The sequence below is a fragment of the Hemitrygon akajei genome, chromosome 1 (genome assembly GCF_048418815.1).
Source record: "Hemitrygon akajei chromosome 1, sHemAka1.3, whole genome shotgun sequence".
NCBI lineage: Eukaryota > Metazoa > Chordata > Chondrichthyes > Myliobatiformes > Dasyatidae > Hemitrygon > Hemitrygon akajei.
This window is the reverse complement of record NC_133124.1, coordinates 25,210,135-25,224,679: the sequence shown is the minus strand read 5'-3', so window position 1 is coordinate 25,224,679 and position 14,545 is coordinate 25,210,135. Positions and strand designations below refer to the sequence as shown.

Here is a 14,545-nt window from a genome sequence, read left to right as displayed (position 1 = left end):
TAATGAAAAAAAATTTAGTTCTTAACCCAACTTCCCACTCACTCCTATCCAAATAGAATAAGCAATTGTCACAGATGTAACATTAGAGGAAATGTTTATTCCTTCACTGCTCAATCTCAGTATCAACCAACAATGTAGAAAAACACCCCACTTAACACCAACCCATCTTGACTGTACACAACAATTTAAAAACTATAAAAAGCTATACATTCAGATGCTATGTCATGCCCCTACCATTCTCAAAACACAAATACAGTTTGATATTGATTTAAGTTTATTTAATCGAATGACAGGATCTCACTAGACTACATGCTTTCTTATTTGCCTAGTTATTTTTTTTAAAACAAGAAGTTCCATTTAATATCAGAGAATGTATATAATATACAACCTGAAATTCTTACTCTTCACAGGCACCATGAAACAGAAGAATGAATGGCAGAAAAATAGAACACCAAAGCACCCCCCCCTTCCCCAGAGAGCAGCAAAGCCTCAACCCTTCCCCCCCTCCAATCTGAAGGTGAAAACAAAATTTATTGCCTTCCACAGCACATTCTTTTCTAAAAGATAATTCTGCATTAGTGGACAATCAAAAAAAAAATCACACTTTTTCGCGACCTTGAAATTTTAAGGAATTAACATGCAGAACAAGTTGGTCCACTGCTGCACCAGTACCGTTCTAAATGAGGAGTCATCTTTCAAACACTTCTGGTTAGACTTTGGTGACCTCACTACCTCTGGTAGATTCTAGAATATTGTCAATTCCAACTTCTAGCAGGTTGCTGTGCAGACTTCATTTCTACAAAGGAACTGTAAATACTACAAGAGCTTTTCAAAATATATGGATCAATAATATTCAAAACAAACAGGAAATGACCGTTCTTTCAAATTCAACTTATGAGCTTACTATATCAAGATTACATCTTTAAAATTTGTTTCTAAAATGGTTCACCTAGAGTTAAACAAGAACAAGATGTAGGTGTACAGGATGATGAGAAGCATTGATTGTGTGGATAGTCAGAGGCTTTTTCCAGGGGCTGAAATGGTTGCCACAAGAGGACACAGATTTAAGGTGCTGGGGAGTAGGTACAGAGGAGATGTCAGAGGTAAGTTTTTTTACTCAGAGAGTGGTGAGTGCGTGGAACGGGCTGCCGGTAACGGTGGTGGAGGCAGATACGATAGGGTCTTTTAAGACACTTTTAGATAGGTACATGGAGCTTAGAAAAATAGAGGGCTGTGTGTAAGCCTAGTAATTCCTAAGGTAGCGGCACGGTTGGCACAACTTTGTGGGCCGAAGGGCCTATATTGTGCTGTAGGTTTTCTATGTTTCTATTAACAATTACAATTTTCTTGTTCCCTTCCTGATCTATTGGTTTATGGTGAAATATATACTGCTTTTTGGTTTACAGACTTCTATTCAAAAGACAAATTTTGGGGTATGTATGTGTCTCACTTGCATAGCTACTTTTCATAATTAAACAAAATAGTATGAGACTCTCCATCCGTAAGAATATGCTGAACTGAAGTAACCAACGCAACCTTTTCAATTTGCATTCTTTTCTAATTAAATATTTTCAGGAATACATTCTTTTAAGTCAAAGCTATAGCAGAGCTTATTGTCATATACAGAAGTATAGGTATGCGCAGGTACACAGCATCATGAGCGAAGGAATTCAAAATGACTACGTGATCAATTCCTGTAGTTTTACAAATGAAATATAAACACAACATTTTTAAAAAAGGAAACATTTCATCTATTTACACATATTGTAATGAGCCCATTAAATTTAGCGTTTTAGCTATCTTGGAAGTGATCATACTGTACACTGTTAGGAATCAGTTCCCAGTACATAATGCCTTTACTGTGATTACTTATATTTTCACTGTTACGAATAATCATATTTCTGCATCTCCCCTTTCTACTCCCAAATCACAACATCTGTTTAATTTACTCATTTCCCTGCCTAATTTTTTAAAAAAATTTGCTTACAAGATTGTAGGCATTGCTGACCAGGGTAACACCTAATGCCCTCAAATTGTCTATAGAAAATTTATTATAAACTTTTTCTCCCTTCCCCAATTACCAAGGTCTTGAAGTCTTTGCTTTTGGAGATCAGTATAATGACCCTGTTCTCCCAAATAAGAACACACTCCTCCACCCTCCGAAATGATAACTCGTACTGACAGCCCTGTTCACTGATATTTATTTCTCGATACATGGCAACATCCAATTCCATTCTCAGCGGAATTGCAAGTGCATCACCATTTACCCTTCCCTCTCCCTCTTCTGTTTGTTCCATGCAATCACATTTGGACTCAACTCCTTTTTCAGTGGAAGATCAGCAACTTACAAAAGAAGGATGAACACATGGCCTCCAAGTATGAGCACAGCAGGTCTAGATTTCAACAGCAGGCAGAAACTACTTTTACCTATCATGGACTGTTCAATCAAAATTACCCAAAACTGGGGCTTGCCCCTCTTTTACTGTTTAAAAGGGTACTGTTTCCTTCACTACATCCTCAACAAACTTCTTATCCTTGCTTCTTTCCAAATAAGAGCCCCTCTTTCTTCCAAAGAAGAAGCCATCTCCAACTATCAATTTATTTTACCATGCACCAGATTCCAAACATCCCCAGTTCTAACAAGAATTCTTCTACCACCCTCTGCAAGCACCTTTCCCACACTTATATTAAGTGTGCTCAGTGCAGTTCAAGTCGAGATATTCTCCTTAAGTTGTATAATGCACTTGAGGCCATGCCTTGAGTACCGTGTACAATTTTGATCTCCATATTCTGTGAGGGATGTGAAGGCACTGGACAGAGTTCAGAGAAGGGCGACAAGACTCATTCCAGGTCTACAGGGTATGAGCTATGAAGAAAGATTGAAAGAACTAAATCTTTTTAGCCTAAGTAGACAGAATGAGAGGAGACATAATAGAAGACAGACAGGTACCAGCTGCACTTCATAATTAATCCTTCATCAAGGACACGGGACCACAGGTGGAGACTGTTTAAAGAGAGATTTCAGACTAACATCAGGAAGAATCTTTACTCAGCGAGTTGTGGACACATGGAACAAACTACAGTACCTGGTTGTGTAGCTGAGAGTAGGACCTTGGAAACTTTAAAACCTAAACTCGATAAAAAGGATCTCATGCTCTCTCCCAGCATATATGATGAATAAACCTTTCTCGGGCTTCCAGCTGGGAATGGGTGTCGATTATAAGTGGTGTTTCGATGACAAACTCTGCATCATCAGGCAAGGTGCCTGGGCGTGTCTAGTCTGGTGGTATTTATACCACCTTTGTCCATTCCTCCTGATTGACTAAGGATTAACCAATCAGGTTTCCACTCCCCCATCATGGTTACAATGGAATTCCAGTTCTTACTTAACAGCGAGACCTTAATCTTTGTTGAAATTCTTTTCCTGCCGAAGGTTTTTGGCACAAAACGTCTAAAGTACTTTTTTCCATAGATGCTGCCTGCCCTGCTGAGTTCCTCCAGCATTTTGTGTGTGTTGGATTTCCAGTATCTGTTGGTGCTAAAATTCTTTTCCTCTAGTTTTATTTCAATGGCTTCCTTTACTAGGCGGTCCCAAAAGCCAATGGCGTGGCGCAGTAGTTCTGTGCCAAAGTCCTCGCTATGGCCATTACTACCACTGATTTCTCCAGGTAACCCAAACAGATAATCCTCCTGTGCTTCTTGATGCTTGTTTCCACTGTGCATCCAGTCTGACCGATACACGCTGCTCCGCATTCAAAGGGAATCCTGTAAATACCAGCCGACTCGAGTCCCAGGTCACCTCTGACCAGCATAAGCAGTGATTTGAGCTTCCTTGTGGGTTTGTGGACAGTATGAATCTGGTATTTCTTCAGGATCCTGGTGATCCTTCCAGAAACCGTGGAAATACAGGGAAGGCAGGCAGTGGCGACAGGTTCCTCCTCATTGTTAGGACTCCTGGTTTTCCATCGGCTCTTTCAAGGGCCCAATTGATTTCCTTCACCTTGTAGTGTTTCTGTCCTCCCTATATTTCCATGGTTTCTGGAAGAAGTTCAAATCACAGCTTACGTGAGTCAAAGATGACCTGGGACTCAGACTGGCAGGATTCCCTGTGAATGTAGAACTGCGTATATCGGTCAGATGGGACACACAGTGGAAACCTGCATCAAGGAGCATAGGAGGTGTATCCGTTTGGGTTATCTGAAGAAATCGGCAGAAACAGAACATTGCATTTGCAATGGCAATAGGACTGACTTTGATGGCACAAAACTACTGTGCCACGCCAATGGCTTTTGGGACCTGTTGGTAAAGGAAGTCATTAAAATATAACTAGAGGAAAATTTTTTTTAATGAAGATGTAGGTCTCGCTCTGAGTAAGAACTGGAATTCCATTTAAACAAGGTGGGAGAGCGGAAATCTTATTGAACGAGGACTAACCAATCAGGAGGGATGGACTACAAGGGTATAAATACCACCAGAATAGACATGTCCGGGCATCATCCTGATGAAGATGGCAGAGTCTGTCATCGAAACATCAGTTATAATCGATATCTGTACACAGCTGGAAGCCCGAGAAGTGTTTATTCCTAAACACCGTAGTTATGTCAACACACTAGGTGATAGAAATTTGGCAAGCTTTGTTGGGCTGAGTGGTCTGTTCTTGTCAAAAACTTTTTAATGATTTTTATTACTCTGACCCATCTCTATTTGGTCTTGAGCTTCTCTACGTTTTCACTCCCTCTTTGAGCCACTTTTGGACTGAGTATTTGTCAAAAAAGGTTCATTCTTAAATGTATAAATATAGACGTGGCAAAGTGCACATGAAGTGATAATACCAATTTCTACTCCATTTTCTAATCAAACACTCTTTCTATCTCCTAATTTTACCCCGTGCACCCATTTATTAAAAATGTGCATTTTCTATCCTTTCTGCGATCACTGGAAAGTTATTCGACAAGATAATAAAAGATCAAGGAGGGAATAATGAAACTTGAGATTAAACACCACTGGTGTCGGTAAAACCTCAGACCACAACAAGGAGATGCACAGGAGTGAGGTGGATCAGCTGCTGAGTGGTGTTGCAACAACAACCTTGCATTCAACAGCACCAAGGTTAAGGAATCGACTGTGGACTTCAGGAAGAGGGAAAAGGTTTGAAGAACGTGCAGTTTCCCTTGAGGGATCCACAGTGAAAAGGGTGAGTAGTTGCAAGTTATTGGATGTCAGCATCTCAAAGGATTTATTCTGGGCCCCAAACACATTGATACAATCTATATAATGTGGGGTTTGAGGAGATTTGGTGTATCACCAAAGACTCCTGTAAATTTCAAAAGCTGCACGGTGGAGTGTATTCTAACTGAATGCATTGCCGCCTGGTGCAGAGACTCCAATCTACAGTATTGGAAGAGGCTGCAGACGGTTGTAGACTCAACCATCTCCATCGCAGACAGTACCCACCCTGCCATTTAAGACATTTTCAAGAGGTGCTGCCTCAGAAGGCGAGTCCATCACTAAGGGCCTTCACCAATGAGGACATGCCCAATTCTAGGCTCTACCAGTGGAGAGGTAGTACAGGAGCCTGAATGACTTAGGAACAGCTACTACCCTACCATTGGATCCCTATTTCGTTATTCCTTTTGTTTTGCACTATTTTTGTAATCTACTGTAACTTTTGTCTTTGCACTGAACTGCTGCTGCAAAACAAAAAAAACAGGACAAAGTCAGCGATAATAAGCCCGATTCTGAAATACACAAGATCAAGGAAACATAGCTTTATAACAAATTATTAGCACACAGCTTGAGAAATCAACCAAAGCTGGGTATACACCAGGGTAAAAAACAAATTTCATCGTTCAGTCACCATACACTCTCATTTACAGAAAGTTAAGATACTTTGATGTGCAACCTCGATATGAATAAACAGTAAATTATTCAGTATTTATCAGAACTTAAATTCAAACATGGCCACAGTTTCTGCCTTCTATTATATGTGTGTGTCACACAGAGCACTGTAGATTCCAATGGACTGTGCAAGTTAAACCAGCACAGTTCAAATAAGAGAATGCAAAATCATAGAAATTGTGGAAAATTCAAGTGGCAGAGGGGGATGAAGCTGTTCCTGAATCATTGAGTGTGTGTCTTCAGGCTCCTGTACTTCCTTCCTGATGGTAGCATTGAGAATGAGGCATGCCCTGAGTGATAGGAGGCCCTTATGATGAGATGCTGCCATTCTGAGGCATTGCTCTTTGAAGATGTCCTGGATACTATGGAGGCTAGTACCCATATTGGAGCTGATCAGATTTTTAAATTTTCAGATTTTAAAAATAGATAAATCCTGCGTAGTAGATTAGAAATTAACTAAGACATTTTAAACTTGCGAAATGTCACTGCACAACAGCTGAGTAAAGAAAAACTGGATTCTTAAATGTGTCAAGTAATAATTGTGATATAAATAATTAAAATATCTCAAAACCCAGCTATGTTGTTCAACAATATATCTGATCAGGTCTTTGAGGAAAGACAAAACTAACTTTATATAAACTCGAGTGATTTTGTTTGCTATTTATACATAAATCATCAAATGCATTTCAATGTGAAAACACATTGCCAGGCATCATTCTATATGCCATATGGGGCTTCATTAACAAGGATTAATTGTGTGACAATGTAAAATGATTTATTGTGAAGTAATGCCCTGTTCATATTTAAATTCTATTGACTAATAAAAAACAAGACATACAGGTTGACTGATTGTGCACATTTGTAAAGTGAGTGACAATCAAAATTACCACATTGTGCTTCTTGCCCTCCTATAGATGACCCTGTTTGGAATAATGGAGTGTGCAATTGATTTCAGCTGCACACAATGACATGAAACTTTACAGACAGTTATAGAATAGGCTACAAAACCAGTCCCTAAACAAATAATTATGTATTGCTAGTATAGAAATTAATCCAATTAAAATACAAGTGAAACACAACAAAAATCGCTTAACTGCTTTAAAGCAAATTTACAAGACGAACAGTAATGGTGTTCAGAAACATCATCAGGCCATACCACTAGTCATAGTCTATACTCCAACCCCCACAATACGGCAGAAAGTTGCCGCATGCACTTACTTTCCTTAAACTCCGGTGCATACCCATATTCATTCCTAAATATAGGCAATTTTACCCAATTCCCATTTCTGAAATAAAACATATCATTTGTGCTTTTTGAGTTGCAGCTTATCCTGGTAATAAACAGAGCAAGTGCTCAACGACAGAAGTTAATGTGATACGAAAATGCCTGAACAATGACATTTTGGTCAGCACAAAAATCAGGCGCTTTTTCCCCCCCCTTCACAATTTGCAATGCTTTCCTCATTCCCCCCCCCCTCCCCACCATCTACCACAATCTGAGATGATCTCTTTTACACGTAGCAGGTTGGCTGTCTGCCTGAATACCTTGCAAACAGCAGGCTGCCGCTGTTGAGGAGCTGTAGAAAATAGTCCCGCTGACCATGTTAGGTTCAACAGAAGGTCAGTAGCTGATTTTATCAGGGGACAGGGAGAAAGTGGGGTGGGATCTTGGGGTTGAGGTTATTCGAGGTTCCCTCCGGGGTGCTAAAACAAATCCAAACTTGACTTCAGTGTGCCTCAGTCAGGTTAATCATGCTGCTCCAGACTGATTGGAAAAGACCCCAACTCAAGCTGAGTTGTCCATCAAAAGCTTGAACCCAGTGCCTACTGCTAGGCATCTCACATGCCTGCTGAATACAGCCAGATAAAGCACAATACAGCCAGAAAGCAGCAGGATCCAAAGGGCTCCCTCGCTGCCTGTAATTTATCTGCCCCCCTACTGCTTAGCTTCGACAAGATTAAACTTTTCCCCAAAGGAAAATTCACCTCCATCCACATCTGTTCAAAATGAATCTTTTCAGGCAGTAACAGATTTTGATTTCAGCAACAAATCAAACCTTACACATTAAATACTTTAATCTGCTGAATTAATCTGTCAAGGGCATTGAGTCAGGGTTGTGGTTTCAAATTGAAAAGAGACTGCTAGAGGGAAAGTCAACCAGAGCTGAAAAACAGTTGTCTGAAAAAAATGTCTCTTTTCAAAACAAAAATCTTTGTGTATTGCCCTGTGAGGAGACAACTGTAAATCTATACTACGTAGAAATGTATTAACAATCAGGAGAATATAAATGACACAAATGTAAATCAGGTGAAAAGCAAATTAATTCATGGAGGGACTCAATCCCCATAAAGGATATTTTTTCATGCTTTAAAGTAACTTTCAGTCAGAAAATTAAAATGAAGTATACTTTATTATTCATGTTAGTCTAAGGCAGGTGTTCCCAACCAGTTTTTTAATGTCATAGACCAATACCTGTAAGCAAGGGGTCCATAGACCCCAGGTTGGGATCTATGGGGAGAGGGCAGGAACGGGGTACTGATTGTGTATGATCAGCCATGATCACAGCGAATGGTGGTGCTGGCTAGAAGGGCTGAATGGCCTACTCCTGCACCTACTGTCTATTGTCCTGGTGAAGCACAATATCTCGTCTCAATGCTCAAAAATGTTATTTGATAGTGAAAGTAATTGTGATACAATTTGAATTCTGGGACAAAATATAATATTTATGGTACTAAACATTTACTTTATACATATCATAATTTTTCTTCAGCACCCGTAGATATATCAGCGAACCACACATTCCAGCGCTCAATTTCACTTTTACATATCATTTCCGAATTAGTCACGGTAAGACATTGATTAAAAACTCTACAGTTAAATCAATGAATAAATTTACTTTGCACTGCAGTTTGAATAGAAGAGAAAATAATTGTAGCAAACTAGATATTTTTCAATAATCTCAACAGGTTCAATCCCAATCGACAGTGCTGTCTGCGTGGAGTTGGCATGTTACACTCCAGAAAGCAATGAATACAGGGTGGTTAGTTTAATTTAGTTAGGAATACAGCACATTCCGGCCCAACGAGTGTGTGGCATCCAATTATACCCATGTTACTAATTCACCGACTAACCCACAGGTCTTTGGAATGTGGGAGGAACCCCACGGGGTCATGGGGAGAAGGTACAAAGTCCTTATAGGCAGCGACGGGAATTGAACTCAGTCCGCTGGTGCTATAATAGTGTCACACGAACGATTATACTACCATGCTGTCCTACCGGTTAACCGGCTGCTGTAAAATTACTGCAGCCATAGGTAAGGCAAAGAAAAATAAATGTGAAGGGTAATAGATGGACACGCAAGAGAAATAAATCAGGGTTCATAGGCTTATGCTACTGAGAGCCATTATAAACTCAAGGGGCCAAATTAGTTGCGTGCCATACTCAGTCAATGCAGCCTAATTATACTTCACATTTATGTTACATGGAACGGAACTGAGCGACCACCTAAGTATGGAACAGATACGGTAGGTAACCCACTTCTGGACAAGACAGTCCCTGGGATATAAAAGTTCCTCACTGTGGCTACGTCATTAGGTTGTATTATCTTACCATGCTAACAACCAATCAGGTCAAAGCTAACCGTGCTGTCAGAAGCATTATGATCTACGGTGGAAATAGCAATCCTCAAGTCTCTTCATTTCTCCCGTGTCGCTTTATATATCAAATAAAGCGCCGATAAAGAGGATGTACTGGGGAGGGCGAGAATGAACGGTCAACGGGTTGAGATTATTGGCGTAACTCTGACAATCTTACAAGTGAAATTTTAGGGTCTGTAACTGGTGTGAAGATAAACTTTTAAAAATGCAACAAATACTTCGAAACCATGACCCCAGGAACTTTATACTTGAACACGATATACAATAATGTTATATTGATTAAACATATGCACCCTCCCCAATACAAAGAAATCAATTCCACTAAAAGTGACGGGGGGGGGATCGATACAATCTGAAGAAGATGACTCAAAGAAAAACAGCTCTTTTGCCTTCCAGCAGTTCCACCCAACGAAAGGTGGCAGCACTAATGAAGAAAATATAATTGTACAAAAACAAATCTAACATCCTCAGCGCTATACTGGAACTGCCACCAGCAAATTGTGAAAAATCAATATCCATTTTTAAAACATAAAACTATTGTATAGAAAGTGTACAGAATACTGAGTAGGGGGTAACTTAGGCCAGCAACACCTTTACAGACCCGGATCGATGAGATACTTTGCTGCATCATGAAGCGCTCACAGACCATGTCTCGAAACAAAAGACAGAATTAGCGCACAGTGAACGTTACAGTGGCTCAGCTAATGAAATACATTCTTTGCCCCCCCGCCGAAATGTGCTCCAGACTCAAGATGAAGCGGATCAGCTGAGATCCCAGTTTGAAAAGATGGATTCCTGGCCACTTTGAGAGCTTTCTCTTGATAGCAACCATATGCTGCCACAAACTTACCAGCCGAGCCGGGAGAGGAGGAGGAGGAGAGGGGCAGCCTTCCCCCGGTCTGGCGACAGAGTAAAGTGAAGGAAAGTGGTAGGTTTTTCTCAGTCACGATGCGGTGTGGAAAGTGCTGTCACTGCAGCGGTCCACAACTGCCACTTACTCCACACCACACCCACCGCATTGCAGAACTGCTGGCAACGGGGAAACAATCAAAGCTGCAATTCATCTTACAGACCGAGAGAGATGAATCAAGCAGAGATCACCCGCTTTTCCTTTGCACGGTAACACGTAGATAGGATTCTACCTGTAGTTACATACAAAACGTTATATAACGTTATGTATAACTTACAAATATAATGGGCCAAAGGGAACACACATGCACTTAGAATTACCCTTCTGACGAAACCAAACTTGACTTGATTTCTGGACAATATTCCCACATTTGAAGGTCCGCAGTCGTTTATTCCACTGAAGCGCCGCGGTCATCGACTTTGTGAATTCACCAACAGAAAGTGCAGTTCCGCCCGGTTTTTAGACGCAGGTAAAAGTGCGTGTGTGTTCACCCTGTTAAAATCAGCAGCGGATGAAGCTGAGCGGGGCAGCGGGTAAGCGGTGAGAGTGCGCTCGCTGCTCGAAGCCTGCGCGCTTCCATCCTCCGGATGAGGCACAGAACCGGCACCAAGAGAATGGATCGTTTTTTTTTTAAAAAAAACAAAATAAAACACCAACGACCCCCCAGAAAGTTAAACATGGCGCTGAGGACAAGCGGCGGAAAGTCGGGGAGAAAGGCAGCGCAACCGTACCTCGGGCGGGCGGGCGTCCCTCCTTGCGGCTGAAGCGGCAGTCCGGGGGGATGCGTGGGGCTGCGCGCCGTCTGCGCCTACACCGACACCAGCACCAGCGCCTGCGCCCGCAAGAAAGCCGGGCTCCCGCCAACTCACCGCCTCCACCTCTCCCCTCCGGCTGCTGCCGCTGTCTGTCTGGCGAACGGGAAGGGGGGTGAAAAAACACCGCGCTGGTGACGGGCTTGTCAGCGCGCAGTGTTAAAGAGTGTATCACGGAAATAGAGGGGGAGCCGGAGGAGGAGCTCTCCCGACAGTCTAAAGTCGCCACTACCTCCAGCACCACAGATGGGGCAAACAAGCCCTGTAGCAGTTCGGGGGCTGGAAGCTTCGCAGTGGAGTATAATTAGAAACAGATTGGTTCAGTGGTGCTACACACTGGGTGGATCTTTCCCCGGCTGCATAATATGATGCACGACAATTTGCCACCTCCCTTCGCTGCTGCGCTGTAACATCTGAAACAAATCAAAACCTGAAACTTTTAAACACTCTAGGTCTATATACCGTATATTCTGGTGATACTGCGCACGCATTTAGATATAATTCTCTCCTTAAGCACTCAACATTGTTCCGTTTTTTCGGTTTCCTACAGTTATGTGCTCATTGATCTTTCAATAAGCTCATATATTGGGTCGATATTGTCTCAAACGTTCCACTTTTCGTTGGGTACAAATCCTAGGCATACCTAAGCTGTACATTCCGAACGTGTCGTTATTGCTCTAAGTATGCGAAAAAAAGTAAGCAAAAAAAAAGAGCCACTTTTAAAACAAAAGTGAGGAAAGGAGAACAGCAAATCTAGTCGCATTGAACTGCAGAAGAGGGTTTAATCCCTAGATTGATCTGGATATATCATATCCAAACGTAAAACGAGGGCTGAATCGCTCCACGGTTACTCGAGCACAACAGCATCAATTCCCACTATTTCAGTTCCTTAAGTTAATACACACTATGTGTTAGGGCAGCTCAGCTGGTCAGGCAGCATCTATGGATGAGAATAACCTGATGACCTGTCAAAGAGTCTCGGCCCGAAACGTCGACTGCTTATTCCCATCCTGACCTGCCGAGCTCCACCTGCAGATTGTGTGTATGGTCCAGCATCTGCAGAACCTCTCGGGCCCTTAAGTTATTAGGTGCAGTAACTCTTTATACGGCATTCTCTCAACCAGAGCGAGTCATAATCCTTTTCCCTCCATAGTCAAAATCCCGTCGAACAAAACTGATATTCGAGATAATGTTTGCCGTTATGAATACCGATGTCAGATTATCATTATGGCAATAATGGCCGGTCATAAAATACGGGGGCACGGGAGTCTTAAATGTAACTTTGCTTCTTCCAAGTCGAATCAGACAGTTATATTGTAATTGCACAACTGAATAGCAAAGCGCGGCGTCCTGGCTGCTCCGGAGAAACCTCAAGCAGAGATCCAGCAGTGTATAAACTTAAACAAGACTCATCGCTCTCCACTAACTCGAACCCCCGAAGAAGCTGGGTGTAAAGATCTACAGCAAACAGCGGAAATGGGGGGGGGGGAATAAAATACTTCCGATAAATCTGTCTGCATGTAAGCAAGCTGTGAAGCGTAGTATTGAGATTTGTGCTCATGTATTTTCCCCATCAGTGAGGAACTGCGTAGGTTTGCATTATGTGTAAAGAGTGGGGAGGATAACAGTGCCAACCCTTACCCTGGAAGCACACAAGGCAATTTTTTAAATGTGTAATTACCTGCTCCATGGGCCAACAGGAGCACATGGAACGACTCAGGATAATCACCATCTACAATTACGAAACACCTATTTGCACCTTGTCTCCTGCAGTCAACGTATCAGAAGACAATAAGACATAGGAGCAGAATTAGGCCACTCAGCCCATCAAGTCTGCTCCACCATTCCGTCATGGCTGATCCCAGATCCCACTCAACTCCATACACCTGCCTCCTTTGATGCCCTGACTGATCAGGAAAAGCGCAAAGTTTCCAACAATTTTGTTTGTGACCAACTTTTCCCTCACAATTCTGTTACCAGACTAGGAGAGGAATGTCTGAGCATTGGAATAGGAAGGCTATAGTAGGCAAAGAAAGAGGAAAGGAGCATCTGCAGATTTTCTCTTGTTCAAGAAAAGAGTAGAACTGGATTTGGAGGCCAAAAGTTAATAGAGAGTTTGGAAACAGAGAAAGTCTAGATGCTCCTTACAAAGAACCGAGTAAATAAAGCAACTGAACAAGGAGACATTAATACCTGAGCAGCTGGTGAAACACAGCTTAACAGGGAGTAGGTATGGTCTCACGATTCCTGGATACAGATTCTTCAGGTAAGACAGGGGAGATTAAAAACTTAGGGGTTATTGGCAATATTACTTTCTTCATCTAACATCAAAGTAAAATATACTTTGTAATTACTTTAATATTAGTTAAGGAAACAATGCATGCCACTATAAGGGGTGATATGCTAAAAGGATCACAAAATTGAACTAAACAATACAAATGGGACAATTATATTCCTAGAAGTAACTACAAACCAGTGTCATTTTGAATTGCAGGTAAATTTATGACGTAACAACTGTGGGACATTTCTTCATCATTACATGGAACACCATCAGCTTAGCAAGAATAAATGGGACAGGATTTCACTACTGCCTTCAGGAAATAATTTCTCTGTCGTCTGTAGCAATATTAACAGGGCAACTGGCAGGATATATTCTGCATCAGGTTTAAGGGTGGCTGGCAGGGTATCATGGGAGAGCACTTCGGTGGTAATGATCTTGATTATGTTGGATTTAGCATAGTTTTGGAAAAGAGCAATCATAAAATGGGAATAAATCAATGTCAGCACACTGGCAGAAAATCAATCAAGAGATTCAATGAATTCAGCATATGCATTTTCCAACAATGAAGACGAATTTCCAGAATGATGTCTGGAAATCACAAGGTGACAAGGTTCAAAATTGGACAACAAAAATGGGAAGCTTATACCAGTGAGCCTCAGAAGATATTGAAAGTGCAAGGGTGAATTTGAAGTTAGGAGTGGGCATGAAAGGGTTTGGGAAATCAAAGGAAATGCAAAGTTTAATAGCGCCATGAAAAGCAAGAGGATAAACAAGGAAAGAGTTGAGATTATTATGGAACAAAAAGGTAACCTTTGTGCAATGGTGGAGGATGTGAGAAGGCAATAAATGGCTTCTTTAGACTCTTTTTGTTTGTAAAGCCACTCACATGTTGACATTGTATTAAAGATTCAAGATTGCCTTTCTTCACGAGGGTCAAAGAGAACAAAATGATTTTTAATCCAGATCCAATGCAGCACCGAAAAGCAC

General features: G+C 41.5%; 1 protein-coding gene across 26 annotated transcripts in view; it reads right to left on the bottom strand.

Moving 5' to 3' along the window:
* Positions 1-11,494, bottom strand: part of LOC140724813 (band 4.1-like protein 3) — a 187,562-nt gene extending 176,068 nt beyond the window's left edge. For 5 of the 26 annotated variants that reach the window (XM_073039557.1, XM_073039550.1, XM_073039506.1 and 2 more), the window contains exon 1: positions 11,197-11,492. The gene's annotated coding sequence lies outside the window, so the exon portion shown is untranslated. Of the gene's footprint in view, positions 1-10,405; positions 10,556-10,785; positions 10,927-11,196 lie in introns of those variants that run through there. The other 21 variants (XM_073039614.1, XM_073039640.1, XM_073039606.1 and 18 more) reach the window with 10 other exon arrangements.
* Between the last annotated feature and the right edge of the window lie 3,051 nt (positions 11,495-14,545).